This window comes from Canis lupus, chromosome 3, assembly GCF_011100685.1.
Source record: "Canis lupus familiaris isolate Mischka breed German Shepherd chromosome 3, alternate assembly UU_Cfam_GSD_1.0, whole genome shotgun sequence".
In the NCBI taxonomy this organism is placed as follows: domain Eukaryota; kingdom Metazoa; phylum Chordata; class Mammalia; order Carnivora; family Canidae; genus Canis; species Canis lupus.
The window spans coordinates 21,528,960-21,555,198 of record NC_049224.1 but is presented as its reverse complement, the minus strand read 5'-3'; the positions used below and the strand labels follow the sequence as shown (position 1 = coordinate 21,555,198).

The 26,239-nt window shown below is 37.3% G+C and overlaps 1 long non-coding RNA gene across 15 annotated transcripts in view; it reads right to left on the bottom strand.

Moving 5' to 3' along the window:
• LOC102154812 overlaps positions 1-26,239 on the bottom strand; it is a 171,804-nt gene that overhangs the window by 83,659 nt on the left and 61,906 nt on the right. The window lies entirely within an intron of this gene.

The following is a 26,239-nucleotide window of genomic DNA, read 5'->3' as shown; positions in this document are numbered from 1 at the left end:
AATTACCAGGCAGTATTCTAGGCACTAAGGACAAGTCAATAAAATAAGTACACAGAAAAAATTACTACCCCCTATAGTTTACTGTTAGTGGCCCCTGTGCATCTTTAGCCTTAAAATACATGACTACTTATTAATAAACTTTCATGTATGTGAGGAAGTAGAATTCCAGTGAATGAATGTAGCTGCTGTCCATTTCCAGGAAAGCTATAAGAGAAGTTAGAGCAGAAAATGTGTAAACTGTACCATTAAAATAAGTTTCTGTAGGATAAAGACCAAATATGAACCTTCCTGTGAGAGGTAGGGGTCAAGTTGACTTAGATATCCTCTGGGATCTGAAGGTCTACAGGGAAGTGAATTACCTCCTTAATTTAAAGGGGCGCCTAAGTTGATGATGGCTAAATTCCTTTATGCTATTCTGATAGACATTCCTAGCCTCCTCAGGAGAGAGATCTTCAAAGAGAATGGGATAGGCAAACCCATTAACAGCAGTTAGAAAGAAGGAAAAAAGCAGTAAGTTTACATTCTGGAATAACAGCTCAAAGCAGAAAAATCAGTGGGACACCCAGTTCCTTCAGTAACAATATTCCAGGACATGCTAAGTTAATTTTGAAAGATCGTCTTAAATTTGATTATTTCCTGTGTATTATTTCCTTTCTGTGCTGTTTCTCCATCATGATCATACAGTGGTAAAACCCGTCTAATGAAAGTGCCTGTTTGCTTTTCCTTATAGGAAACTAGGAAAGCCCAAGAAAATCAAATGGTGGTAAGGCAACTTTACAGGAGAGAGGAAAACAAGTTTTTCCTTCAAGTCCTGGTCATGATGCAAAATAGTAAAGAATATTAGGACTCAGCTGAGTCTGAGATATGTGCCTGAGGTCTAACAGAAGAGAAATCCATTTGATATACACACAACTCACATTTGTCATTGGAAAGGAAATAATGTTTCAGTCATTCATGGAGGCAAAGGGCTGAATAATAGCATTATAATGCATTTCTCTGTCTTTATTACCCAATAAACAACAAGTCCTTCAAGGGCAAGGATTAATTCATTTTTGTCTTTTCATGGCCTAGCAGGGTAGTTGACACAAGTTACTTACTCATAAAAGTTGATGCAAAATTTGCAAAATGCATTATTTAATTAATTATCTGAATCATCTTACAATTGAAAAAAATAAAACATTTATAGAATTCTTAATGTGTAACAGGCAGTAGAAAAATATGAATCAGTGTCATAGAGAGCTTGATGTCTGTCTGTTTGTTTGTTTGTTAAAGATTTTATTTACCTGAGAAAGAGAGAAAAGGAACATAAATGGGAGGAGAGGGAAAAAGAGAAGCTGACTCCCCACTGAGCAGGGAGACTGACATGTATACCTGGATCCCAGGACCCTGGGATCATGACCTGAGCCAAAGGCAGATACTTAACCAACTGAGCCACCCAGTGCACCAAGGACTTGATGTTTGATATGAGTCTTGATCAATAATACTATGTGGAAAATGAGAAAAGAGACCTTTGAGACAGAGACACTAGAATTTGCAAAGGCATAGTAGTGATGATGTCTTTTGGAGTAATTTAAGAGGGATGAGGTGAGGCTAGAAAGGTATGTTAGGGCCAGATCATAAATAATTTTGAATGCTGTGTTAGGAAGTTTAGATTTTAATCAGTGGATCCTGGGAAGCCAGAGAAAGTTTGTAAGAATGGAAATATACGGGATAGGATTTGTCTTCTGGAAAGTTAGGCCTGGAACTAGTTTGAATGAAGAACTAAGTATGTCCTACAATATAATCAGGTTATAAAGTTATTGGAACAATTCAGGGAAAAAAAACTAAAGTCCAAACAAAGAGATGGATAATAGGCACAAATGTTTGTGTTTAAACATATAAAGCAAAAAACCCCTTCATATTTAACATAAGGTATCAAAACATATAAAACACATAACAATGACTTACTGATGAATATGAGGTGGAGGATGTAGGAGAGAGAAGTCTCGAGGATGACCCTAAGGTTTCTGGCGAGGAAATGGAGAGTCCCTGTCTTTGTTGAGAAAAACCAGAGAGGGATGATTCAGCAGGAAAGAATGGCCATCAGTTCAGGGACCTGCTGAGTTTGAGGTGCCTGCAGACATTTTATGGAGATGTTCCTCAGTGAGATAAGGAGATTTGCAGCTCTGGGAGTAGCTGGTATTGAGCAGGATTTTTGATTTATCAGCAAAGAATTAGAAGATGAGCCAAGGGGGAAGAAGTTCACCTTGTGAAAGTGCATAGCACTGAAGGAAAGAAGCCTGGAGTGTACATCAGAGATATCACTATCCAAGGAGCAAGAGTCAAAGAGGAAAGAGAGAAGCACATCCAGAGGATCGGGTGGCCAGACAGGGAAGAAGAACTCCTTACAGAAGCCAAAGGAAGCCAAATTCCAGTGGAGAATTAAGTCAGGTATAAAATAAAATGACTGGGAGTGGGGGGGAAGCTATTCCACTGGATACTTTGGAGGACATCATGCAGTGTTTCAAATAGAGAAACCAAATTATAGGATATGGGGGGGGGGGGTGGGAAACAAGGGTAGAAGGATATTGGTGCATCACTGGCAGTTAGTAGTGAAAAGAAAGTTCAAGATCAGGTTTGGAGTTTGAGAAGACAACAGAGTCAAGAAAATATTCTCTCTCTGGGAAATTCAGTTTTCTGTCCCTAGTCAGGGACCAGAGAGGGCCTAAATCTGTCCCTAATGTTAACTCTCTTTTTCCATTTTCCTCTTTCTTGATTATCTTATAGATTTTACAATTCAGCCCTTTCTTGTGAGAGTTTCCCATCTCATGTTCCTTTACCTTCCCATATGGTCTAGATATGAAAGACTGAGATCCCACCGGCAGGAGCCTTACCCAGAAGTTGGGACAGGTTTTCCAGTTTAGGCACAGAGAGGACATAGATGTACTTGCTGCTAAGAAAATTATGAATTTTCCCCTCATCACATCCAAATAGCAGAATTCCTGTTTGATTCAAAAGAGCCACTGAATTTTGTAGAATTCTTCACTCAAATATACAATAAGCCTAAACTACCTTCATTTTTCTTATTTCAATTTTTTTTTTTTTTTTTTTTTTTGCCTGTGGACATCCTTATTTTCAACTGGTTTTCTCAGTCTGTTTCCCTCCCCCCCCCATTTTTTGGGGGTATTTCCTAAATGTTTTGTAACCCCAACTGATGTTATAAACATTTTTTATTGATATGAGAAACTTTTTGTTGGTCTTTCCTCATCTGACCCCACTTCCAAATGCATCTCCTTTTAAAGGACCAGGTGGTTTAACTCTACAGACCACATGGATTTTGCAAAAACCATCAGAATTATCCAAGAGAAAGAAGGTAGAATTTAAACATGAGTTTAGCCCACACTCAGTCTTAGAGGTCTCATGAAAGATATAAAATGAATCCCGTTTATAACTCTGCCTTACAGAAAAAAATGTAAATGTCTATGTTTTAATATATAGCTATTCAATGTTTATTTTCAAATGGTTCAAAATAACTGAAAGTAGTACAAGTTACCAAAGCAGAACTGTTCTTCTCTACCCCCAGTGTCACTGCCCCACTTTTCAGTTTTTAAAACACTTGCTTTTACATTAATATAAATCAGCCGACGCCTGTTTCACAAAATATTCCATATTGCTCAGCTCAAAACCATTCTCTGCCAAACACATGGAGGCGCCTTGTGCTCTGGAGAAAATGACACATGTTAACTAGCAAAAACACAGAAGCCTCTGTCTTCCAGTTCCTAATGCTCTGGCCTCCCAGGCTGCCCACGTGGACACTCCACAGCCACTTACCCAGGCCCTTCCCACAGACAGTCTTCAAGCTCTGCTATTGTTCCCAATTCTAGAAAACCACAAATGCATTTATTTGCAATATGTTTAAAAAATAAAACGGCCTTAGGTAATGAGGTAGATGGAGCAGTCACCAATTTGTCCCTTTAAATGCCTAATGTTTGTTTCCTTATGATTTCACAGTTTCAGTGTGCCTTTTCAGAGAATCAGCATGCCAAAAGAAACAACTTTTTTCTGTTGAGTGGCTTCTGATTTCTTGTTGAAGAGCACCACCTCATGGTCATTCTGTTTCTTTAATTATTACAAGGGAGGACTGATACCATTTGATTTTCTCTTCTAGTTTATTTTACTTTGTAACCATAACTAAAGCTGATATGTATTAAAATATAGTTTAAATAGAACAATTTATCTGGCACAGCTGTTTGGGTTGACCCATCCCTTCATCTTTTGCTTTGGGGGTTCATTTTTATATTCCCTGAGCACCTATCACATCCCTTTCTCTATGGTAGGTGCTATATGGATGTGGTTAAAGGCATCTTTCTTGGTCTCACTATTTTAATGGTCACCTATGTAATGATGGTTTTTCACTTAATTTTCTTCTAAGTTCTTACTAGAATTTAGTATCACTCATACAACTGTATGTAGCTGAATATCCAATCATTTCTTGGAATTACAATATAGATAGTTTCTTGTCTTTTCTTCTTATAAAAATCTTTGACACCATTGCTTCTGAAATCCTGACTTAGAATCTTAAAGACAGCCTGATTCCTACTTGTCTTTTCTTTCTTTCAGATAATAATACTGTCATTTCTTCCTCTATCTTTGTTTCACTCTCTATCCTAGCTAAATCTCTGGTGCAACTTTTATTAAAGTTATGATGAGGTTCCTATGGTATTAGCCATCTCTTCTTTAGCAGATCCCTTCATCTTTATTTCAGAACACATATGCTTTTCTCTGAATTTCGCAATTAAAACTGAAGAATACAATCGAAATTACTTTAAAAATCATTGGCATCATTTTTTCCCATCAAAGCTCTTCATATAAGGATAAATATTTAGGTATAAGAATTTTCAAATGTCCAGGGATGCCTGGGTGGCTCAGTGGTTGAGTGTCTGCCTTCAGCTCAGGGCGTGATCCTGGGGTCCCAGGATCAAGTCCCACATCAGGCTCCCTGCATGGAGCCTGCTTCTCCCTCTGCCTGTGTCTCTGCCTCTCTCTCTCTTTCTCTCTCTCTCTCTGTTTCTCATGAATAAATAAATAAAATCTTAAAAAAAAAGAATTTTCAAATGTCCAATTAACAAGGAGATAAATTCCCCCATTTACAGAAATGGATAAATTATTGTACATTCATGCAATGGAATATTAAACATTGAGAATGTTTTTAAATGGTAATTAATATTAAATGAAAAAAGCAGAACACAAAAATATGTAGTCAGTGAAATCCCATTTTTTGAAATATCTGTGCAAAAATCAGAAAGAAATACATAAAATGTGCACAGAATATTTGGTTAACAGCAGTTCTTTTTATATTTTTCAAGTCCTTCCTAATTGTGATTTTTTAAAGGATAAATTATTTATAAAATAACAAACTTAACATTTCTTCTTACTCTTTGAGTCAAACTGGCATTCAGTTTTGAGTTTATCACACAAGCTGACTTAAAATTTGAAACTTTCAGAGGCATCAAGATGGCAGAAGAGTAGGGATCCTCAATTCACCTGGTCCCCTAGAAGTTACCTAGATAACTTTCAAACATTCTGAACACCGATGAATACAATTTGAAACTTGCAATTTTTATTCTAAAATTCTAAATTTAAGTCCTTTTCTTATCTCAAAAGAGATAGCTACATACAGGGTTAATATCCAAAATATGCAAGAAACTACAACTGAAGACCAAAAGCAACAAAACAAAACTCCACGGAAGAAAGAATAAGCGAAGGACCTGAATAGACATTTTTCCAAAGGAGACATACAGATGGCGACAGGTACATAAACTCATCATCAAGGAAATGCAATTCAACATCACAGTAAGATATCACCTCAAACTTTTAGGATGGCTGTTACCAAACAGATAAGAGATGACAAGTGCTGGTGAGGATGTGGAGAAAGGAGACCCTTCACACATCTTGGTGGAATGTGAATTGGTGCAGCTACAGTGTAGAGATTCCTCAAGACATTGAAAGTAGAACTACCACATGATCCGGCAATCCCACAAAACCAACTTTCTTTTTTAAAGATTTTATTGATTTATTCATGAGAGACACACAGAGAGAGCAGAAACATAGGCAGAGGGAGAAGCAGGCTCCCTCCAGGGAACTCGATGTGGGACTCGATTCCGGGACTCCAGGATCCCTCCCTGAGCCAAAGGCAGAGGCTCAACTACTGAGCGATCCAGGCGTCCCACACAAACTCAATTTCTTGAAAAGATATCCATATTCCCATGTTCACTGCAGCACTGTTCACAATAGCTAACGTATGGAAACAACCTAAGTGTCTGACAAATGAATGAATCAGTAAATTTGGTACACACACACACACACACACACACAGAGAGAGAGAGAAGAGTATTATTTGACCTTTAAAAAGAAGGAAATTTTGTCATTTGTGACAACATGAATTGGACTCGAGGGCATTATGCTTGATGAAATAAGACAGAGAAAGACAAATACTGCATGGTATCACTATACGTGGAATTAAAAAGAAAAAGCTAGAAAGGGAGAAGTGGTTGCCAGGGTCTAGCAGGGGGTAGAAATAGGGAGAAGATACAAAATTCAGCTATAGGCTAAAAGATACAAAATTCAGCTATATGATGAATAAAGGCTGAGGATCTAATATATAACATGGGGACTATAGTTGAGAATGCTGTATTGTATAAATGAAATTTGCTAAAAGAATGGAATTTAGATGTTCTCTCTCTCACACACACATAGGATAAATACATGAAGCAATGGATGTGTTAATGGAGAAACCCTTTCACAGTGAATTCATACATACATCATGTTGTGTCCTTCAATGTCTTATCATTGTGTCAATTATACCTCAAAACTGAAAAAACTAAATAGTACAAATCACAAAAATAAAAGGGACAACTGCTCTAGAGTTCCTGAAAATAGGGAACTCTACTATATAAGGGTCTTAGTGAAATATTTTAAACAAAAATGTGGTATTTGTCTAGCTCAGTTCATTCTTTTAGGCAAATTCAACCCACAGTCAGTTTCATAAAAGGAAATGTGTTGAAAGAGTTATCTCCTATTTATAACTACAAACCACTCTGGTAAATTGTCCACTTGGAGTGGAAGTTGATCAAAAGCTGACAATGGAAAAACACAGCTGCAAGCTGACCTACCCATCCTTTGCTAATGGCTGTTTATTTGGACATACAAGGCAGCTCTGGTCTTGGTGAATGGAGTTCATTGTCTCAGACCCTGCTAGGAAATCTGGTAAAGCCCATGCACAGCCAGCTTTTCCTCACCCCACTGCCTTGCTCATCACTGATATAGTCTGTGGTGACTGCAGGACTGGTAGTGGTAAAGAAAGGAAGAGGAAAGAAGGGATATTGAAGAAGGGAAGGGAATAGACCTAGTAAAGACAATATATTAATACATCTATTGAGCTTTCATCATGTACTAAGTCCTCTGCTTGGCTCTTTCCATATGTTATCACACTTCATTTTCACAATGACCTTATGAAGTAGTGCAGATGAGGAGACAGAGGTTTATGGAAGGTTGCCTAAGATGGGTCACGTTACTGGTAGGGAGCAGGTCTTCCACCTCTAAAATTCTGCTCATAACCAGGCTCTTTTGAGAGTTACAGTCACAGACTTTAAAATGTGTTCTAAGCACTTCCTTGTGTGAGAATAAAGGAATGGGAAAAAAAGAAGCTCAAGGGGCTGGCTCAGTCAGTTGAGCCTCTGACTCTCAATTTTGGCCCAGGTCATAATCTCATGTGTCATGAGATCAAGCCCCACATTGGGCTTCATGCTCAATGGGTTATCTGCTTGAGATTCTTTCCCTCTCCTTTAAAAGAAGGAGGAGGAGGAGAAGGAAAAGGAAAAGGAGAAGCAGGAAGCAAAAGCAGAAGAAGAAATAGAAGTAGTAGTAGTAGTAGTAGTTGTTGTTGTTGTTGTTCAGGGATCTGGTTGGGTCTGTGTGTGACAAATTAATCTTACCTTCTCATAGAACCTCAAAATGAAGAATCTGGATGTCCTCTTTTTGAGGAAAAAAGCTCGGGTGACTAAAATTTCACAAGAAAATAGCAGGCATAAAAGTCTGAGCAAATAGCAGACCTTGACTTTATTTAATTTTCAGTGAGGATCAGGAATGCTTTTATTGTGACATTTCTCAGAATGTACCTTTACCAATTAATTTCATAATTGTTAATCCTACGCTTTGTCTTCTGTCTTTCCCATTACATTCTTGTCACCATCACCTCTCTCTTGATTCTGAGGAGGAAAGGGGCTTATATTTGCTCTAGGTGTTTGAGTCTTTATCAGGTCAGTGGAGAGAGAGGCGCCTGAATGGCTCATTGGTTGGCATCTGCCTCCGGCTCAGGTTATGACCTTGGGATCCCGGGGTTGAGCCCCACACCAGGTTCCCTGCTCAGTGGGGAGTCTGCTTCCCCCTCTCCCTCTGCTCCTTCACCTGCTTCTCCCTCTCCCTCTGCCCTTCTGCCTGCTTGTGCTCTCTGGCTCTTTCTCTCTCTGTCAAATAAATAAATACATTAAAAAAAAAAAAAAAAAGACCAGCAAAGAGAAATACCAAAGGAGATTGAGTGACAGGATATAAATTTGTTCATGTTTTCATGATCACCTCTCTCCAATAAGCCAGTGACCTTCTCACCTCTCCCACTAGCACCCATCCTTCCTACCACTAGAAACTCCATCTACCACTGCAGAGCTCCTGCTTCCCTGACCAAGTAAGTAGTGATTAGACAACGGAGCTGGAGAGAATCCCCACAGAGTTCAGGAGATGGAAGTTTTCTGAAATCCAAAATGTTAATATATTTGATCAGGAATTTCTAACATAATGTTTTCTATACTTTGGAGGTATAGGTATATATCACAAAACTATTCCCATATCTTTTTCACCAGGAAACATAACCACAGTGAAAGCTATAATGACGTGGCATGTCAATGGGTGGATTTACGTTCCAATTTGAATCAAACTCTAAGTTTTAGAGGCACACTAATTCTTAAACTTAAAGAAGCTTCCACATGGTAATTCTAAAATGGAGAGACTATGAAAGCTTGTTTATAAAGCTGAATCTACAAACTAGTCTACAAAACCACTGTATCACACATGTTTACAATTAAGAACTAAGGGAGGCTATAAATTAGCCCCAATATTAACATATTCTATCACCCGGATAAACAAACCTCAAAAAAATTCAGATCAACACCTATATTTAACTATAAATTTGGTAAGATTACAACAAAGGTCCCAGTAATTCTTACAAATAGCAGCCTCACCCCATCATTTCACTACCTCATAGCAAGATTTATTTTGATAATTTAAAGCTGTTTACATTGCAAAATAAATAAAAGTGTTTTGGCATTTTGACCTTTAAAAAAATGTAGAAACTGAAATATGGTTATATCTTTACTGAGTTGTTCTTATTTAGAAGTCTGAAAGAGATTAAAGTAGAGTTATAGTATAGTTACACGTGCATGTATCTATTTTCCCCCGTTAGACTGTAAGCAATTTGAGGAGAGAAAAATATGCTTGCCTTATTCTCAGTACATAAAAACAGTAATTGTGAATGTTCAAAATTTTGTGAAATAAATACCTGTTTTTTTCAGTGTCAACTTAAGACTACTATAATAAAAATATAGCAAGACACATAGAATTCATGTGCAAATCATTTTTCAGACAGTTCTCCAAACTTTTTCTCATACATAATATCATCTCAATGTTAACAGTAGAGATTTGATGGTTATGGAAAGGTATTTGTAAGTTAATTAGCAGTATTCAAATGACAGGTAATGGTAAGTATGTAAATAGCAGTCCCTCCCTTGTGGGGGGTAAATAAATACTTAACTGTTTAAGAATAAGCAAGAGCCTCTTCTTAGCTTTTTTTTTTTCCTCGCTTTTTTTTTTCTCTCTTAGCTTTGATGCAGACTGTCTACAACCAGTTAGCCATAAATCTTAGAGGACCCCAACATCTGATTAGCAGGAAAAGAAGAGATTTTTAGTAGGATCATGAAACAGACTGCTGAAATAACCTGATCACAGATTTTGCAGAACAAAGATTAGGAAAAAAAAAACAAAACTGAAACTTAAAAGAGAATACAAATTCTTTTAGATGATAAGGAGAAGGAGCCTAGCAGACAAAGGTCATTCTTGAACAGCTGGTCAGGCTGCCAAGATATGTTTGGGAAATTAGAGAAAAATACAAAATCTGGAGAGTCAGAGGGAACTCATGAGAAGCCTCATACTCTCCTCTAAAGAATCTGAAGTTTTATACTGAGGGTGGTGGGGAACTAGTAAAGAACTTTAGATGGTGAAGGTCATGATCATCTAATATCTTAGAAATGTTACACTGAAATTATATTTTGATGAGTTTATAAAACAGCAAATACTTCCATAGTATTTTAAGTAAAACCGCAAGGTAAAATTATGTGCACATGTAAATTATAAAGATGATGTTTCTATCACTGTCAAAAAGAAAATCAAGATAAAAAGATCCAACAGAAAGGAAATAGACCTAAATCTCAATGATGGCTGACTTTGGGTGCTACAATTATGGTAGAATTAACTCAATAAACACATATTGTGTATATTTAAATTTCATTTTTAAAAGATTTCAAGGGCAGCCCGGGTGGCTCAGTGGTTTAGCGCAGCCTTCAGCCTAGGGCGTGATCCTGGAGACCCGGGATTGAGTCCCGTGTCAGGCTCCCTGCATGGAGCCTCTTCTCCCTCTGTCTGTGTCTCTGCCTCTCTCTCTGTGTTTCTCATGAATAAATAAATAAAACTTTTTTAAATAAATAAATAAAAGATTTCAAGCTTCATTGCTCTCTTTGTAAAAAGCTGAAAAGCATAGTAAGTGTATGTCTTTTTTTTTGTTTTATTGCCAATGTGCTAGGATTAAATATTGCTACATGAGATAAGTGTGTCTTAAAAAGTAGTCCTATTTACTATAGTGAATTTAGTTTTTCTTTTGAAACTTGGAGTTCATATGGTCAATTTTGTTTTCTTCCAAAGAATATAGGAATTGGGCTGAAATTATAATTTCTGGAAGGAGGCAGTATGGTTTATAGAACTAAAAGGCCATGCTCAAGCTAGCATAGGTTTATTTCCAGATGTCTGTCCTCTGACAAATTGCTTAACATTCTTGGAAAAAGGCGATCATAATGATGACCCACAGATGTGTGGAGGTTGCAGTGGGGGTATGGTAATAACAACAGTCTGTAAGGCCAAATTGCAACTAAAATTATTTTAATTAACTATATATCATTAATATATTCTGAGAAGTACTTGAAAGCGCAGTTGTCACACCTACAGATCTGGTGAATTTTTACCCCCAGGCTTATCATCCTGTAAGTATGGTTTGGATTATTTCCCTCCAGGGACATTAACTGGCATGTCAGAATTCAAATGTCTCTGCTGCTTTTCTGTCCATTTATGTGGACTTGTAAGATCTTTCTTCAGTGATTTTTTTCTACCATTTCAGATTTCTTTGCCTGGAAATTGGTGACTGAATAATTTCAACTGAAATAATGAAAATTGTATCCCAAACTTGTTTAGGTTACTTATGAATATAAGAAAGGAATTTTTTAAAATTTATTTATTTGAGAGAAAGAGAAAGAGCACATGGAGGGATAGAGAGAGAGACAGAGGATCTCAAGCAGGCTCTCTGCTAAGTGTGGAGCATGACATGGGGGTCTATCCCAAGACCCTGAGATCATGACCTGAGCCAAAACCAAGAAGTCAGATACTTGATCCATTGAGCAACCCACGCACTCCAAGAAAGGAAATTCCAATGGCCTATCCTATTCCTGTGTCTCCCCAGATATGTGTACCACACCAAGCCAAGTCTTGACAAATTTATAGAGTCGCAACTAGTATGACATTTCATTTTTAAATATGCATCACAAAGAATAAAGGAAATCTTTATTTGTGTGAATTGTTCTTCTGCCCTATACCCATCAATGGTATCTCATTCAAAGTAAAAGCCAAAATGCATGTATTTGCAAAACCCTCTGAGGTCAAACGCTCCACTTTCTCAAAAACTTCAGCTTCTATAGCTCTCCTTTCTAGACTGACTCTAGCTACACTGACCATCTTGCTATTTCTTGTACATGTCAAGAATTTGTACTTGCCATTCCCATCTTTATTCAATACTCTTCCCTAGATCTCTACATGGCTTACTCCCTCACCACCTTTAAGTCAAGTATTTATAGTGAGTTGTTCTCCATCCGTCTTACCTAAAATAGTAACAAACCCCACCAGTACTCCCAGGTGCCTCTGTCTGTTCCATAATAAGGGGGGTATATGCAAAATAACCTCCAAAGACTGGAGGAGCCATTAGAAAAATGCTGACAAGTCCAGCTTGACAAGAAATGGTTTATTAAGGGGACTTACTGAACAGAAGAACATTTTGGGCAGATGCAAAACAAGTAGACCTCTGTAACTATCACCCTTAGGATGTGCTTTTATAGTGTATAGGCTAGGGAGTAGGTGCTGAGGGACCACCCAAGAGAAGAATGTTTAAGAATAGGTGGGTATCATAGTCCTATCTCCAGAGGTGGTCAAGGAGGTTATGCCCTGAGCATGTACTTAAGGGTATGGTTAAACAAAACGAAAAAAAATGTAAGGAAAGAATGCTGCACTCAAGAAGGCTTCAGGTCATAGAACAGTCATCATGATACATTTGTTCAATATACTATTAGTCTGGTTCACATACTCTCCCATTCTCATGTTTTCTTCTTCAGAAAGGAAAAGTTCTTTATTGAATTTACAACCATCTCTTTATTTTCAGTTTTCATCAACTAGAATTTAAACCTCACGAGTAGGGATTTGTGCAAGTTTACCACTGCCGTGTACCCAGCATAAAAGTGTTAGCAGTTAGTTGGACAGTTAGGTAGTCAGGACCAGGGTCCTCAACAAGAAAATATGGAGTCAGGACAGCTAAAATAAAACAGCATTAACATCCTGCTTTGCAGCTTAGACAGGACACACACTAGCATTATGTTTTGCAGCCTTTATAGAAATGACTTCTGCAAAACATTCTAAAATGAAACAATTAACCACAAAGCATTTGTCATCCTTATGGGCAAGGGGCAGTTAAGACATCAGCCCCCAGATGTCAGCAAAAAAAGATCATCAGCATGTAGACATTAACCTAATAGGTAGATAGATATGTGACCAAAATCCTGATTAGCATGACTCAGCACACCTTGATTGCTTAAGATAGTTCTGCAAGAGAGCTAATAAAACCCCCTAAATGTAGAAACTCTAAGGGCAACCCTCTCAGGTCCCCTCCTCTCAGGGAGCTTTATACTATTACTCAATAAACTTTGCTTTGCTGCCCACCACCCTCTAGTCTACCTCTTCATTGTTCAAAGTGGTGTGGCCAAAAATCATGGACACTAAAGTCAGAAAATTCCTGCAACAAAACAATATCTTCATAGAGTGTGTGCTCAATAAATATTTACAGCATAAATACATTCATTAATCAAATGAAGTTAGGAAAGTTCTTTCACAGAGAAGCACTTGTTTAAAACGGGGTAAACCAGATTCAGTTGGAAAAAGAAGCACTGGATCCATTTATTATAAAAATGCTTTTTAAAGATTTACTTATTAATTCATAAGAGACACAGAGAGAGGCAGAGACATAGGTGGGAGAAGCAGACTCCACAGGGAGCCCAATGTGGGACTCGATCCTGGCAGGATTACGCCCTGAGTGAAAGGTAGACGCTCGACTGCTGAGCCACCCAGGCGTCCCCATTTATAGTAAAATTTTATTTTAATATCTCAAATAGGATATTTTTCTCAACTAATGATAATTTATCAGGAGAAAGAAAGCTAAGTGACATTGGAAACAAGTAGAAAACACTTCTTGTGGCAAAGCTAGCACTGGAGGCACCAGCTCAGACACAAGCCACAGAAGTTGTTGTCAGCAAAAATATGGTCTCAAGATTTCATTATTCATAAGGCTCCAGGGAATAAGAGAAGGTGATAGTTTCCTTTCTGGGTAGAGGACTGTGAGCACATAACAATAAACACCACTACTCTGCTACCAATTTGAGACAGATGTGCACAAACCAGGTTAAAAACCTGCAGTCTGGGCAGCCCTGGTGGCTCAACGGTTTAGCGCCACTTTCAGCCCAGGGTGTGATCCTGGAAACCTGGGATCGAGTCCTATGTCGGGCTCCTTGCATGGAGCCTGCTTCTCCCTCTGCCTCTCTCTCTCTCTGTCTCTCATGAATAAATAAAATCTGAAAAAAAAAAAAAAAAAACCCTGCAGTCTATGTGAAACAAATCCAGGGAAAGGATAAGATTGTAGAGATCAATGCCCCTTGAGATGAAGGACTTCTCATCATTGTCTGCTAACTGCCTGGGATGGCTACCAGCCATCAGAGAGGTACTGCAAAGCTCAGGGTTGTGGTGATTTCCAAGTTTGAGACTTAAGACTCCATAAAATGGAGATGTCACCCTCTTACTGTGACTGCAAGGAGAATGAGCACTGAGCAAGCGCTGGGCATGCCAAAACGCCACGTTTGATGATGTAGAAGCTAAGGCTTATCTGAGAAGCTTCTGGCAACAAGCAAAGTGTCAGGAAAGGGACGAGGTAGAGTTTCCAGAAAAATGAAACTTTCTAGATCCTGTGAGCACATAGGCTTAGTTTATGATGATTCTTTAACCTTTTATGTATGGGCATGGGGAACAAGAAAATCTCCAGGAGGAAAAGCTGCATGCCAAGCACATGCAGAACATGCTCCAAAAAGGAATTTGGTAGAACATTCAACTTAACCATTCTCTGGATCCCACAGTGGGAGGCAGAGATGGGAGAGGGAGATTATTTTCATATCAAGAGTCCACCATTCTCAGAGGGACAAAAACTTAGGAATGGGCCCTGACTTTTCAAGGCTACAAATCAGAAACAGAAGCCTCAAAATAGAGAATCACCTTTACATTCTGGTCACACCCCTCATGCTCAAGAGACAGCTACTCATTTTCTTTCTTCAATCAAATTACACAAAAATTTTAAGAGATTTCTTCTGGTTTGGGAGAAGTGTGCCTGTAATAGTTTCTCATGCTGGGGCTACAAATCATATAGATTAAGTAGCTTGTGAAGTTTTATAGGAGACTAGACAGTATGTTTTCATCTTTTCTAGAACATTACCTAAGGAAAGGGTTCATGGACAAACTTCCTTTCTAGGTATCACAAAGATTTTGCTAAAGAGCTGGTGTAACCTAATGAAAATATTAGTTTTGAAAATAGAACATTATTTGCAACTACTTAAACCTTTCTAAGTATAGACATTTACCTAAGTAATGGTTCTTTGGATCTAGAAAAATATTTTGACGGGCCACATTGGACAGTTTTTATTATACATGGCAGGGCTCCCAGAATAATCTGGATAGATAAGATTTAGAGAGGAAACTAACTGAAATCTCTTTCTGTGAAATAAAGTAACAGGGATTTCATAGTTACATACTATTGTAGTTATCCACTAATATAAATGGGAGCAAAACCTTAGAAAAAGAAACAGAATCAAGTTTCTAGATGTGCACTGTCCAACCTAGTAGCCACTAACCACATATGACTATTTAAGTAACAGTAAAAATTCAGTTCCTTAGGCACACTAGCCACATTTTAGGTGCTCAAGAGCCATACAAGGCTTGTGACTACTGGATTGGAAAGGGCAGAAACTTTTGTTGGACAGTACTGGCATAGACAGGATTCTCAGAGGCATAGTTTGGGGGAAGACATTCAGTAGTAGAGTTGTTTTCAGACTGTGTGGAAATTATCTTCTTTTTTTTCCCAAGTCTAAAACAGAAATATTTTTTACATAAAATTCCAGTCACATTATGTTACTGGTGCATTGGAGAATGGAGGAAGGGAACTGAAGTCCCAAAGTTGTAGGTGGGAACCAGCCACAAAGTAATGGAAGCTTGAGTTTGGGCAAGAAGATATGATTATGAATCTGAGAAATGACAGCAGAGAAGCAAACTTGGAACAACCCTCATTTTCTCCAAATATTTTAAAGCAAATTGGCCTCCAAATGAAGGGGGAAGCTAGGTAGTGTTATTTTATAGGAAGGGGTTTGAACCATTTTATTTAAATGTTAGAGTGAAAGATGGCCTCAGGAAGCTGGATGCCTTGGTGATGTGCAAGTGGTCAGTATTTTACTAACCCAATCAAAATGATCAAATAAATACTGTATGAGTATCTTGGGGGTATTGGCTTTTGGGGTATATCTGAGACTTAAGTGCTTTACTTGGGGATAGTAAGCCAAGGGTGATATTTAACAACTTCAGTTTGTCATACATGAGAAGCCTCCCCCCCCCAAAAATAATTCTAATTAACAAAGTCTTTCCCAAGATACTTTCACACCAAAGACATGAACAACCCCTTTCAGGCTTAAAAGCTTTTTCTTGGGAGGCCTGGGTGGCTCAGCAGTTGAGCGCCTGCCTTCAGCCCAGGGAGTGATCCTGGAGTCCTGGGATCCAGTCCCACATCGGGCTCCCTGTATGGAGCCTGTTTGTTTCTCTGCCTATGTCTGTGCCTCTCTGTGTGTGTGTCTCTCATGAAGAAATAAATAAAAATCTTAAAAAAAAAAAAAAAAAGCTCTTTCTCTGCAAAAGATGTTTTGGACCCATATAAAGTCTTATAAAGTTATAAGATTCTTCTTGAATGTATTTCACCAAAAGAAATAAGCCCTACACTGGTCCTCTGTTTAGAGAAAAGAAAATAGAAAAGGGTATAGTTATCTTCAACAAGAATAACTCAAATTTGCATTTTTTAGAACTCTATTATTTGAGAAACAGTGTTATCATTGCAGTGTATATACCTTATTTCATTCACTAGGTAACAGGTTTCTTGAAAAGACACAACTGATATCCTTTCACAATGTCCAGAAAAGTGCATTTTTGTGGTAGATAATAACTACTGTGTCCTACTTATATCTCAGATTATTACAAAGCTTTAGAACTGCACTCTACCAAGCTCCTAAAGCATGGCTAATCCAAATTTACATGTTTTGACTATAAAATACACATCAAATAAGTATAAAATACATACCAAAAAGAATATAAAATATCTCAATCATTTTTATATTGGTTACATGTTGAAATAATAGTTTTTATGTTAAAATATATTAAAGTTAATTAACCGATTTTTAGTAATACTAGAACACTTATTAATTATATATGTGGTTTTCATTATAGATCTATGGGACAACATTAATTTAGAAAAGCCATATAAATGGAAAATCTTGAAAGAAAAAGAAGTTGAATAATAGAAACACAGGCACAGAGCAGAAATGCAATATAAGATCAACTATTTTAAAACATGTATAGAAAGAGATTGGAAGTAAAAATATTTCTTTTTTTTAAGATTTGTTTTACTTACTTGAGAGAGACAGAGGGGGAAAGAGAGAAAGAGAGAGAGGGTGTGTACCCCCTACAAGGAGCTCATGTGGGGCTCAACCCTAGGGTTCACGACCTGAGCCAAAGGCAGCCACTTAACTGACTGAGTCACCAAGGCACCCCAAAAACAATTCTCTTTACTACACTTGTTTAAAAATCTGCATTTAAACTCTAAACTTTGACTCACTACATGCAGAGTAAAATGAGATAAGAATAAGAGAAAAAGTAAATGCTTGAGAAAGAAAAAAATAGATCTCTGGAGCCAGTCATAACAGAGAAAATTCTTAGCCACTCTGGGATGATGGTTTTACCAAATAACGATGAGGAAGATTTGGAAGTTAATATCTGAATCCCCCTTTTATTTTTAGTGTGTTCTACAGTAGAGTTTCTTAACCAATCTTCTTAAAACAACTTCTCAAACAACACATGAGAGTAACCTATACTCTCATTTCTTCTATAAAGCGGATGATGCTCAAAGCATGCTGAATGCTTCAGCAGCAAAAATCAGATTAAGATTATTAATCTTAATTAATAATTAAGGACACTTGGGTGGCTCAGTTGGTTAAGTGTCTGCCTTCAACTCGGGTCAAGATCCTAGGGTCCTGGGATTGAGCCCAATATTGGGCTCCCCAGCTCTGCAAGGAGCCTGCTTCTCCCTTTCCCTCTGCCTGATGCTCCCCCTGCTTGTGTTTTCTGTCAAACAAATAAATAAAATCTTAAAAAAAAAAGATTAAGATTATTGCCACCCAACCTGAAACTCCTATAGACACTCTAAAATTCACCAGGGTTAAATTAAAGCAGGGAAGATAGAGAACAGAGGCCAGTAAATACAGTCCAGACTTTGCAGGCTTATAAACCATGTCTAGATATTTGGCTATGGTTACTTCTACGTGCTACAAGGAAATCATCAGAAGCAAATAGCTGAGACCACTAGGTTTTAAAGGAAAGTAAATGACAGCCCACTGACCCACACTATAATCTTTTTATCAATAAACTTTTCATGATTTTTTTGTACCTAGAACCCCAACCCCTTGTATCATCAAAAAGGAGACACTAAGAGCTATATGACCCCCCAATAATGGTACATAATCCATTGTCCACCTCCTGAAAAATAATTGATAAGGAAAAAGATGAATGGCCATGGAGAAACATGGATAGGGTTTATTCTCTCAAGGATGAAGACCTGGAATTCTAACTGGGCCAACCAAGAAATTTACTCTTCTGGCCTGATGATTCTCTGTCACAGCTTCTGTATGCTTTCTGCTTTTCCCTTTTTCTGAATGGCAGTTTCTATTGCAGTTATACTGTTCCTACTTCATATATAATTCATGAGAGGGAAGAAATGTAACTTGTGCTTTGTTCTATAGGTCACCAGACCACAGTGAGTCCCTTGGACTCTGGGAAAATGATTGAATATCATCCAGAGATCTTGCACTTGAAAACAGGAGCAATATGGAATTCTAGGATGTCTCCATTAGAGATGCAAATGTTTTATGTGTGGAGAAAAATGATACTATGTTGAGGAATAAGTGGATATTTGGATGGACAAAGAGAGACACAAGCCTAATATTTGCAGAGAATGAATCAGTAATATAAATGAAGGTGTCATATCCAGATTTAAAACAAAACACTTTATTTAAAAAAGGCCTATGGTAGATTGTTTCCTCAGATAGCCATGACAATGATTCCCATCTTGTGCACCTTTTTTACAATATGACTTCGCTATTCCTCTGATTAAGTTATTGAAATTAGAAGCATAACTTGTTTTATTGTGCCTCACTTTATTGCACTTCACAGATATTTGATTTGATTTTTTGAAGGTTTTGTTTGAGAGAGAGAGGAGGCATGAGTGGGGAAAGAAACAGAAAAATTAGCAGACTCCCTACTGAGTGCAAAGCTTGACACAGGGCTCAATCCCAGGACCCTAAGATCATGACCTGAGTCAAAGTCAGATGCTTAACTGACTGGACCACCTCCAGATACTTTATTTTTTACAAATTAAAGGTTTGTGGCAAGTCTGTGTGGAACAAGTCTGTCAGTGCCATTTTTTTCAACAGCATTTGCTCACTTGCTGCCTTTATGTCACATTTAAATAATTCTTGCAATATTTCAAGCTCTTTATTTGTTATGGTGATTGGTGATCATTAATCTCTGATATTACTATTGTACTTGTTTTGGGACACCACAAACTGCACCCATTTGACACAAGGAACTTACTGATAAGTGCATGCATTCTGATTGCTCAACCAGTTATTTCCCTCCCTCTCCCTCTCCCTCTCCCTCTCCCTGGGCCTCCCTATTCCTTGAAACACAACAATCTTGAAACTAGGCCACTTAATAACTCTAGAATGATCTGTAAGTATTCAAGTGAGAGGAAGAGTTGCATGGCTTGCTCTTTAAATTGTAAGCTAGAAATAATTAAATTTAGGGAGAAAGGCACACTAAAAGCCAAAATGGGCAAAAGCTAGACCTCTTGTACCAAACAGTCAAGTTGTAAAGCAAAGGAAATATTCTTAGAGGAAAGGAAAAGTACTACTCCAGTAAACACATATATGATAAGAGAGAAAAATGGCCTTATTGGTGATATGGAGAAAGGTTTAGTGGCCTGGATAGATCAGATGACCCACGACATTCCCTTAAGTCAAAGCCTAATCCAGAGCAAAGCCCTAAATCTCTTCAACTCTATGAAAGCTGCGAAAGGCAAAGAAACTGCATAAGAAAAGTTTGAAACTAGCAGAGGTTGGTTCATGAGGTTTAAGGAAAGAAGCTGTCTCTATGACATAAAAGTACAAGATGAAGTAGCAAATGTTAATGTAAAAGTTGCAGTGAGTTATCCAGAAGATCTAAGATAATCCATGAAGGTAGCTATACTCAACAACATATTTTCAATGTAGAGGAAACAGTCTTGCTTATATTGGAAGAAGACGTCACCTAGGACTTTCATAGCTGGAGAGGAGAAGTCAATGCCTGGCTTCAAATAACAAGCTGACACTCTTATTAGGGGCTGATGTGGCTGGTGATTTTAAGTTGAAACCAATGCTCTAAAAAGAAAAGAAAAGAAAAGAAAAGAAAAGAAAAGAAAAGAAAAGAAAAGAAAAGAAACCAATGCTCGAAAAAAAAATACTTGCTTACCATTCTGAAAATCATAGGGTCCTTAAGAACTATGCTAGCTCTATTCTCTTTGTGCTCTACAAATGGAACAACAAAGCCTGGATTCATCTATCAATAGCATTTAGGTTGCTTCCATATCTTGGCTATTACAAGAAATGATGCAATAAACATAGAGGTACATATATCTTTTTGACTTAGTGTTTTCATTTTCTTTGAATAAATGCCCAGCAGTAGAATTATTGGATCATATGAAATTTCTATTTTTAATCATCTGAGGAACCTCCATATTGTTTTCCACAGTGGCTGCACCAATTTACATGATCACCAATAGGGTATGAGAGTTCTTTGTTCTCCACATCTTCACCAACACTTGTTATTTTTTGCCTTTTTTATTTTAGCCATTCTGACAGGTGTAAGATATCTCATTGGTTTTATTTGCAATTCTTTGATGATGAGTGATTTTATTAAAATTTAAATTCAATTAGCCAACATATAGTACATCATTATACATTATACATCATTAGTACAGTTTCAGATGTACTGTTCAACTATCCATCAGTTGCGTATAACATCCAGTGCTCATCATATCACATGCCCTCCTTCATGCCCCTCACCCAATTACCACATCCCAGCACCCACCTCCCCTCCAGCAGCCCTTTGTTTCCTACAGTTAAAACTCTCAAAGCTTTCCACCCTCTCTGATGACTTCCCATTCAGTTTTTCCCTCTCTTCCCCTATGATCCCCTGTGCTGTTTCCTTTTATTCCACATATGAATGAAGTCATATGATAATTGTCTTTCTCTGAATGACTTATTTTTTCGCATAATACCCTCCAATTCCATCCATGTCACCATAGATAGTAAATATTCATCCTTTCTGATGGCTGAATAATATTCCAGTGTGTGTGTGTGTGTGTGTGTGTGTATTACATCTTCTTTATCCACTCGTCTGTTGATGGACATCTTACCTCTTTCCACAGTTTGGCTATTGTGGACATTGCTGCTATGAACATGGGGGTGCAGGTGCCTGTTTGGATCACTATATTTGTATCTTTGGGGTAAATACATAATAGTGAAATTTCTGGGTTATAGGGTAGCTCTATTTTTATCTTCTTGAAGAACCTCCATACTGTTTTCCAGAGTGGCTGAACCAGCTTGTATTCCCATCAACATTGTAAGAGGGTTACCCTTTCTCTGCATCTTCGCCAACATTTGTTGTCTCCTGTCTTGTTAATTTTAGCCATTCTGACTGGTGAGAGGTGGTATTTAATTGTGGTTTGATTTTATTTCCCTGATGCCAAGTGATATGTAGCATTTTTCATGTGTCTGTTGGCCATTTTTATGTCTTCTTTGGGGAAGTGTCTGTTCATGTCTTTTGCTCATTTGACTGAATTTTTTTGTGTGCGTTGGGTGTTGAGTTTCATAAGTTCTTTATAGATCTTCGATACTAGCCCTTTATCTGATATGTCATTGCAAATATCTTCTCTCATTCCATAGGTTGCCTTTTCGTTTTATTGGCTGTTTCCTTTGTTGCTCAGAAGTTAGCTTGATGAAGGTCCTAAGAGTTCATTATTGTTTTTGTTTCCTTTGCCTTTGGAAATGTGTCTAGCAAGAAGTTGCTTTGGCCAAGGTCAAAGAGGTTGCTGCCTGTGTTCTTCTCTAGGACTTTGATGAATTCCTGCCTCACATTTAGGTCTTTTATATATTTTGAGTTTATCTTTGTGTATGGTGTAAGAAAACGGTCCAACTCCATTCTTCTACATGTGGCTGTTCAATTTTCCCAGTACCACTTATTGAAGAGACTATCTTTTTTCCATTGGATATTTCCTGCTTTGTTGAATATTAGTTTATCATAAAGGTAAGGGTGTGTTTCTGAGTTCTCTTTTTTCATTGATCTATGTGTCTGTTTTTGTGCTAGTACCTTACTGCTTTGATGATTAAAGCTTTTGTCATGTAGCTTGGAGTCCATCTAGCATTGTGATGCCACCAGCTTTGGTTTTCTTTTTCAACAACTCCTGTGACTATTCAGGGTCATTTCTGGTTCCATACAAATGTCAATAGTATAGTGATAGGGATTGCATGGAAAGCATAGATTGCTCTGGGTAGCATGGACATCTCAATGATATTTATTCTTCCAATCCATGACCATGGAAAGTTTTTTCATTTCTTTGTGCCTTCCTCAATTTCTTTCAGAAGTGTTCTGCAGTTTTTAGAGTATAGATCATTTACCTCTTTGGTTTGGTTTATTCCTAGGTATCTTATGGCCATTTGGTACAATTATAAATGAGGTAAATTCCCTATTTTCTCTTTCTTGTGTCTCATTGTTAGTGTATAGAAATGCAACTGATTTCTGTGCATTGATTTTATATCCTGCCACATTGCCGAATTTCTGTATGAGTTCTAGAAATTTTGAGGTGAAGTCTTTTGGATTTTCCACAGAGTGTCATGTCATCTGTGAAGAGTGAGAGCTTGACTTCTTCTTTGTCAATTCAGATGCCTTTTATTTCTTTTTGTTGTCTGATTGCTGAGACTAGGACTTCTAGGACTATGTTGAACAACAGTGTTAAGAGTGGGCATCCCTGTTGTGTTCTGATCTTAGGAAAAAAGCTTTCATTTTTCATCTATTGAGAATGATATTTTCTGTCGGCTTTTCATAGGTCGCTTTTATGATATCAAATATGTCCCCTCTATCCCTACACTGTGGAGAGTTTTAATCAAGAAAGGATGCTATATTTTGTCAAATGCTTTTTCTGTATCAATTGAGAGGACTATATGATTCTTATCCTTTCTTTTATCACTCTAGTGTATCACATTGATTGATTTGTTAATATCAAACCACTCTTGCAGCCCAGGAATAAATCCCAGATGGTCGTGGTGAATAATGCCTTTAATGTACTGTGGATCCTATTGGCTCTAGTATTTTGGTGAGAATTTGGCATCCATGTTCATCAGGGAAATTGGTCTATAATTCTTCTTTTTGGTGGAGTCTTTGTGTGGTTTGAGGATCAAGGTAATACTGCCTCATAGAATGAGTTTGGAAATTTTTCTTCCCTTTCTATTTTTTGAAACAGCTCCAGAGGAATAGGTATTAGTTCTTCTTTAAATGTTTGGTAGAATTTCCCTGGTGAAGCTATCTGGCCCTGGACTCTTCTGTTTTCAGAGAATTTTTATTACTGTTTCAATTTCCTTGCTGCTTATGGGTCTGTTCAGGTTTTCTATTTCTTCTTGTTTCAGTTTTGGTAGTTGATAAGTTTCCAGGAACAAATCCATTTCTTCCAGATAGCCTAATTTGTTGGCATACAGTTGCTTATAATATGTTCTTGAAATTGTATTTCCTTGATTTTGGTCATAATCTCTCCTCTTTCTTTCATGACTTCATTAGTTTGTGTCCTTTCTCTTTTCTTTTTGATAAGTCTGTCTAGGGGCTTATCAACCTTATTAATTCTTTCAAAGAACAACCTTCTGGTTTCATTGATCTGTTCTGCTGTTATTTTAGTTTCTATTTCATTGAATTCTGTTCCAGTCTTTATTATTTCTCTTCCCTTGCCTGGTTTAGGCTTTATTTGCTATACTCCTTCAGCTCCTTTAGGTATAAGTTTAGCTTATGTATTTGAGACTTTTCTCATTTCTTGAGAAAGGCTTATATTGCTATGTACTTCCCTCTTAGAACCACCTTTGCTGTATCCAAAGATTTTGAACAGTTGTGTTTTCATTTTCATTTGTTTCCATGATTTTTTTTAAATTTTTATTTAATTTCCTGGTAGACCTATACATTTTTTAGTAGGATGCTCTTTAACCCCCAAGTGTTTGAGTTCCTTCCAAATTTCTTCTAGTGTTTGAGTTCAAGTTTCAAAGTATTGTGGTCTGAAAATATGCAGGGAATAATCCTAATCTTTTGGTACTTGCTGAGACTTGATTTGTGACCCAGTATGTGATCTGTTCTGGAGAATGTTTCATGTGCATTCAAAAAGAATGTGTATACTACTGCTTTAGGATAGAATGCTCCATATATATCTGTGAAGTCCCCTGATCCAGTGTGTCATTCAAAGTCCTTATGTCTTTGATGATGTTCTGCTCAGATAATCAGTCCATTGCTGTGAGTGGGATATTAAAGTTTCCTACTATCCTACTATAGTTGTATTTTTATCAATGTGTTTCTTTAATTTGGCTATTAATTGGTTTATATCATTGGCTGCTCCCAAGACAGGAGAATAAATATTTACAATTGTTAGATCTTCTTGTTAGATAAACCCTTTCATTATGATAGATGTCCTTCTTTACCTCTTATTACAGTCTTTGTTTTAAAATCTAGTTCGTCTGATATAAGGATGACTACTCCAGCTTTCTTTTTATGTCTACTAGCATGATAAATGATTCTCCACCTCCTCACTTTCAATTTAGAGGTGTCTTTAGGTCTAAGATAAGTTTCCCATATGGGAGCACATGGGTGGGTCTTGCTTTTTATCCAGTCTGATATCCTGTGTCTTTTGATTAGAGCATTTAGCCCAATTACATTCAAGAGTAACTACCGACAGATATGAATGCAGTGTCATCGTATTACCTGTAAAGTCCCTGTTTCTGTATATGGTCTCTGTTTCTTTCTGATCTGTGTTGCTTTTGAACTCTCTTCATTTACAGGATCCCCTTCAATATTTCTTATAGGGCTGGCTTAGTGGTCGCAAATTCTTTAGTTTCTATTTGTCCTGGAAGCTCTTTATCTCTCCTTCCATTCTGAATGACTACCTTGCTGGAAAAAGTGTTCTTGGCTGTATGTTTTTCTCATTTAGTACCCTGAATATGTTATGCCAGCCTTTTTTGGCCTGCCAGGTCTCTGGGATAGGTCTGCTGACAGTTAAATGTTTCTACATTGTAGGTTAAGGAGTCCTTACCTCAAACTGCTTTCAGGATTTTCTCTTTATCTCTGAAATTTGTAAGCTTTAGTATTATGCTGATCTAATTTCATCGATTTTGAGGAGGATTCTCTATCTTTTGGATTTGAATGCCTGTTTCCTTCCCTAGATTAGAGTTGTCAGTTATGATTTGCTTAAATATACCTTTTGTACCTCTGTTTCTTCTTCCTCTGAGACCCCAATAATTCTAATATTTTATTTTATGGTATTGCGGATTTCTTGAAGTCTCCCCTCCTGGCCCAGTAGTTGTTTTTCTCTCTTTTCCTCAGCTTCTTTCCTTTCCATTATCTTTTCTTCTCTGTTACTGACTCTCTCTTCTGCCTCATTTGCCCTAGCTGTTAGAGCATCCATTTTAGACTGCATCTCAGTTAAAGTATTTTTTTATTTTGACCTGATTAGATTTTATTTCTGCACTAAGAGATTCTCTAGTGCTTTTTATGCTTTTTTCAATCCCTGCATGTAACTTTATAATCATTATCCTGAATTCCAGCTCTGACATTTTACTTATATCTTTACTGATTAGATCTGTGGCAGAGTATTACATCTGGTTCCTTATTTTGTTGGGGATCCTTTCTTCTGGTCATTTTTCCCAGAAAAGAATGGATGAATGAGAGAACAAATTAAAAAATATCAATCATGACCCAAGTGAGATATACACTTTCTGAAAAGGTCAGAAAATGAGAATATAATCTCACAGGTGGACAAAATAGGGTGATCCATTTGGTCCTGGGTGTATTTTGTTCTGATTGTTAGAAAAAACTAAATTCCAAAATTGTAAAGAAAGCAAAACTTATATATATGCTAAAATAAAATTGAATACAG